Source organism: Fundulus heteroclitus, unplaced genomic scaffold (genome assembly GCF_011125445.2).
Source record: "Fundulus heteroclitus isolate FHET01 unplaced genomic scaffold, MU-UCD_Fhet_4.1 scaffold_296, whole genome shotgun sequence".
Classification (NCBI taxonomy): Eukaryota; Metazoa; Chordata; class Actinopteri; order Cyprinodontiformes; family Fundulidae; genus Fundulus; species Fundulus heteroclitus.
The window spans coordinates 122798-128426 of record NW_023396706.1 but is presented as its reverse complement, the minus strand read 5'-3'; the positions used below and the strand labels follow the sequence as shown (position 1 = coordinate 128426).

The 5629-nt window shown below is 44.4% G+C and overlaps 1 long non-coding RNA gene across 1 annotated transcript; it reads left to right on the top strand.

Annotated features, from left to right (window-relative positions):
• Positions 1-4360: 4360 nt before the first annotated feature.
• LOC110367094 lies at positions 4361-4985 on the top strand. Its single transcript, XR_002427222.2, has 2 exons — positions 4361-4523; positions 4602-4985. It is a non-coding gene; the product is annotated as an uncharacterized LOC110367094 (long non-coding RNA).
• Positions 4986-5629: the final 644 nt, after the last annotated feature.

Sequence of the window (5629 nt, the reverse complement as noted above, 5' to 3'; positions counted from 1 at the left end):
TCCCAGGTATTAAATGTTCACTTATATACAGAAAGGCTATAATTTATTTATTTACTTTCTTTTACTTTCTTTTTTAGGTATCACGTTACACATGTCAGCTTAAATAATAATACATATGATTTAGCAATGGTATCAAGGTGTTACACGATTGTATCTGTTGCTTTATGTCTGTTGGTTGTGCTGTTCTTTTTGTGTCTCTTTCCAGGTGATGGAGCAGACAGAGGACGTTTTATCATTCTCTTCCTTTTATCTCTTCTTTCTTTCACCTCTTCTTTCTCTTTTTTTTCTCTTCTTGTTTTTCTTTTACTCTCCTACTTTCCCATTGTAGTGTCCATATAATTTGAAATTCTCCCTGAGGAATCACAATAAAGGTATTTACATGCACAAATCAAGCGGAGCATTATGGTGAAAGCTGTTTGCTCCACTTGTGAAAGTAAAATCTGTCAAGCTCTATTTGGCATTAAGATATCAATTTTTATTGCCACATTGCTAGACAGGACACTGGGAAAAAAATAAAAAATAAAAAAAAAGATACACTGATCTTATGCAACCTTTAAAGGACCTCTTGCAGATACGTGGTATGATAAACTCAAATAATGTTTTGATTTGGATTTAGGATACAAGGCAGTGTTTTTCCTAGTTGAACAAAGATGAGCATTTGCAGTTAATTGATTTCCGTGATGACTAAATACTGTTCTTTGCTGATGTTATGTAACAAAATTAATTTTGTTTTCAAAAGGGGGAAAGGGAATAGCGTTAGAGGGAATAGCGTTAATGTATGTACTGTTGTAAAAATATATAAGCATTTATATGATAATAGTGTATTTTAAAGTTATAGAGATCTTAACATTTATATTAACCTTTAACACAGTAACCTGGTTGAGGGGTTCTCTGCAGGACCCCACGGGAGGTGGGGACAGTGTTGTAGATTAGATATGTTTTAAAAAAAGAAAAATAAAAAAAAACTTTCCCATTGCTTTGAATGTTTGTTCGGTTACCACCTAACAAACAGGCCAGGGCTATAAATTTAATTTAATGGGTGAAGTGTCAGTAAGCACATATCTGCTGGAGAAAGGATCTCTATAGAGGGGGGTTAGCTCAACCCCCTGGGGAGTCCTGGAAGGGTTAAACAGATTTTGGGAATGGGCCCACAGTTTTAGCAGTACAATAAGTGAATTTTATATAAAATAGAAAAACTAGATAAAATAGATAGGGGGTGCTGAGGGATGCAGAGGTGTTGACTGTCTCTCCCTGTTGCTGGTGTTAATTCTGTAGTATTGGCCTAATCCTGCTTCGCTACTAAAGGCCCATTTTTACCCCGGTTTAAGATTTGACAATAAATGAGGAAACATTGATCAGAGGTAGAACAGTTTAAATGCATATTTAATTCATAGAAATTAAATATAGAGACAGAGTACATACCATTACAAGATGTTTTCTCGCGCGGTGGATAAGTCTGTCTGTCTGAAGTAAGTTTTACCAAGACATTCCTTTTATCAACTTTAACTCCTCCTGCATGGCTCAGAGGGAGGATGACTGACCCCCTCTCCTTCTGACCACCCCCTCGGGGCAATAAAACCGCCCTGTTATTCTACCCAGCAACAGAGAAGGGAGACACCCCTACTAAGATATATTTTTAATTCTTAACACTGGGTAGAATAACACATGAGTTTATGGCAGTAGGTGGCCTGTGTGTTCGAAATAGATTACCCCTCCTCCTTGAAGACATGGGAGGGGAGACAGCCTTTTAAAAATGTGTTCAGGGTAGTGAAAAATCAGACAAAAGCTGCAATACCAAGAGAATGGACGTAGATACACTGGTAATGTAAACTTTTGTCTCCATTTGGAATTCCTAATGAATTTAATATGCATATTACAATGTTTTACCGCTGATCAATGCTTTTCTCATTTATTGTCAAATCTTAAACAGGGGTAAAAATGGGCCTTCAGAGTGAAGCAGGATTAGGCCAGTACTACTAATTAACAAAACTTATTTTACATTTTAGAGACATAAAAAGACAACAAATAAGCATTAAAGTATGGTTTATGGGTTGGGTTCTGCAATGTTGTAAGATGGAGCATAAAACTCATCATTGGAACCAATCTCTGCTCAAAATGGTGATCTGCACCGCCTAATCTACTTTCAGCAGTTATCAGTTATTGTAACCGTAAACTGCAGAAAATACGGGCAGAGCGGCTCATTCTGAGTTTACTCTGCTCCTGTCAGGATGAAAACAAAATCAATTTGTTTTTGTTTATTTGGATGACATCCTGATTTTCTCCCAAGACCCCCGGCAGCATCAACAACACGTTCGCCAAGTCCTTCAGCGCCTCCTGGAGAACCGTCTCTTCGTGAAAGGCGAGAAATGTGAGTTTCATCAGAAGACAATCAGTTTCCTTGGTTTAATTTATGAGGGTGGACAGGTGAAGACTGATCCCAACAAGGTCGAGGCAGTGGTCAACTGGCCCACTCCGGAGAACCGTAAACAACTCCAGCGCTTCCTGGGATTCGCAAACTTCTACCGAGTCTTCATAAGGGACTATAGCGTCATCGCCTCACCTCTCACCACCCTCACTTCCATGAAGAGGAGTTTCCAGTGGTCAACCGAAGCTAACCAGGCATTCAGGCAACTCAAGGAAAAGGTTCTCTCAAGCCCCCATCCTCACGTATCCTGACCCCGCTGCCCAATTCACCCTAGAAGTTGATGCCTCAGATTCTGGAGTTGGGGCAGTCCTGTCACAGATGTCCGCATCTGACCACAAACTCCACCCCTGTGCATTCTTTTCCAGATGCTTCTCACCTACAGAAAGAAATTACGACGTCGGGGACCGGGAACTTCTGGCCATAAAACAAGCACTAGAAGAATGGCGTCATTGGTTGGAGGGAACTGAACAGCCCATAATCATCTGGACCGACCACAAGAACTTGGCATACATCCAGTCTGCCAAACGATTAAACTCCCGTCAAAGTCGCTGGTCACTGTTTTTCTCTCACTTCAACTTTACCATCACCTCCCGTCCCGGATCCAAGAACACCAAGCCTGATGCCTCTGAGGAAACCGAAGAACCTGAGCCCATCATCCCCGAATCCTGTGTTGTAGGTTCCATCACATGGGACATTGAAAGACTGATAAGGCAGGCTCAAGAAAATGAACCAGACCCTGGAGGTGGACCTCCGCATCGTACATTCGTACCCACCTCTGTACGTTCCCAAGTGATTCGCTGGGGTCACTCCTCCAGATTCTTGGGCCATCCCGGTTCCAGCCAAACCATCGCCTTCATTAGAAGGTATTTTTGGTGGCCGTCTCTTAACAAAGACGTGTCAGAATTTGTATCAGCCTGTGCAACGTGTGCCAAAAACTCCAAGGCTTGCCATCTGGTTGCCCTATCTCAACTTCCGTCAGCCCATCAGACAGCCCGGCTACTATTCCACCACGTCTTCAGGCTCCATGGCCTCCCCACAGAAATCAGATCAGTGTCAGATCGGGGTCCACAGTTCATCTCCCGGGTCTGGCACAATTTCTGCAGCAGTTTGGGCGCTAAGGTCTCCCTATCTTCTGGTTACCATCCCCAATCCAATGGACAGTGCGAGCAGCTCAACCAAGAGCTGGAAAACACCCTCCGCTGTCTCTGCTCACAGAATCCCCGCACAGGGAGCCAACAGTTAGCCTGGGTAGAGTATTCCCACAACGCTCATGTCTCCTCTGCTACCGGAATCTCTCCATTTGAAGCCTCACTCTGAGTTCAACCATCTCTCCTTCCAGCTTCTTTCCCTGAAACCATCCTCCCATCAGTCAGAGCACATCTCCTCCGTTGCCGTAAAGTATGGGATCAGACCAGAGCAGCTCTTGAGCGCACCTCCACCCAAAACAAGATCATCGCCGACCGTAAACGTATTCCTGCACCCACTTACACCCCTGGACAAGAAGTATGGCTTTCTGTTAAAGATTTTCCATTAAAAGCCTCCTCCCGGAAGATGGGCCCCAGATTCCTCGGCCCGTTCAAAATCGAACGCATCATCAGTCCCACAGCTGTCCGTCTCAGACTCCCTCCACATCTCCGAGTCCACCCTACATTTCATGTGTCCCAGATCAAACCTGTCATCTCCAGTCAGTTAAGCCCACCTGCCAGACCCCCTCCACCCGCCCGGGTCGTGGATGGCCATCCTGCCTTCACCGTCAACAACATTCTGGCCTCCAGACGCCGGGGTCGCGGGTACCAGTATCTGGTGGACTGGAGGGGGTATGGTCCCAAGGAACGTTCCTGGATTCCCCGTTCCTTTATTTTAGATCCCACTCTCATTTCTGACTTTGAAACCTCATCTGGCGGACGGCCGCCAGGGGGCGTCCGTTAAGGGGGGGGGGGTGCTGTCATACTCCGTGGTCTAGGTGCGGGCCTGTTTTCCTTGCTCTTTCTTCTCTGCAGGGTTGGGCGGGCAAGTGTGATTCATCAGAGCTAATTGCCACCCTTTATAAGGAGCTGGAACCAGGAGGAGGGCGTCAGTTCGTTTGCGCTCTTGCGTGGTACAGACCAACCCTATGATCTCCTGTTATTTCCTGAAGTCCGTTACTAACCTTGTTCTTGTTGCCTCCTTGCTCCAGAAACCCGTTCATCTGACCTCAGCCTGGAAACCTCGTCACATTATCAGAAGCCAACCTGGATCAGTCCTCAAGAACCGAGCTGAACCTACAGAACCCTGTTTACCCTCCTGCCTGCGCTCACCTGCCTGTCCACCCTCCAGCCAGTTACAACACCGAGAAGGAACCAGGACTTGCACCGACAACCCGGACGTATGCTCAGTACCTCTCCTCTGCACTAAACCCAAGCTGCCGCCTAAGTGAATTCCCGACCAAGTCTCATCTTCACAATAACCAAGCTCAAGTTGTTCACCACCTTCTCCATCTTTCTGGAAAAACCCATGAGACCTTCAAACCACAGAAAGAACCATCCATTTCCAACCATACAATAAACCTTTTTAAAATCTACCTTTTTTGTCAGTCATTGCGTTCTTCAGAGTCACATTTACATAAATATGACAATTATGTGCTTTTAGATAACTTAGAGGAGGCTTCAAGGTCAGTTCAGCAATCCTCGACTGTAATTAGCAATTAGCAGAAGAGAAAAACAACTCCGATACTGTGTGCGTCATTTGCCCATGTAACTTTGTAAATCCTCCTCTTTGAAGTTTAATAAAACAAGCCTGCACAAGGAGGAGAACAGAGTTGATGGTCACAGATGTTGACTGGCGTATCTTCTCTGCCTTTGCAAAGGCAAACTTGATTTCTGTGTCCTGGCTGAGTTTTGTTGCACTCAACTAAGTCCTGCACACGAAATCAACGAACCCAGGGAAGCAAGACGGCTTCAACACTACCCGAACAGCAGAGAAAACAGTCCACATATAGTAGACTGGTACAAGGAACATTTCAAATTAAAATACAATTGCAAACCGAAGGCACAACTGAATACAGAGTAAACCTTCGATAAAATGGCCAGTAAAATCTAAGTTCAGTAAAAAACACACATGGTAAGTTAAGTTAACAAGAGTGAAGTTTAAGTTCACATCTAAAGATATAGTTTGTGCTGAAGCTAACGTTAGCATCGACATAGCTGCAGTTATACTGTGTGTGAG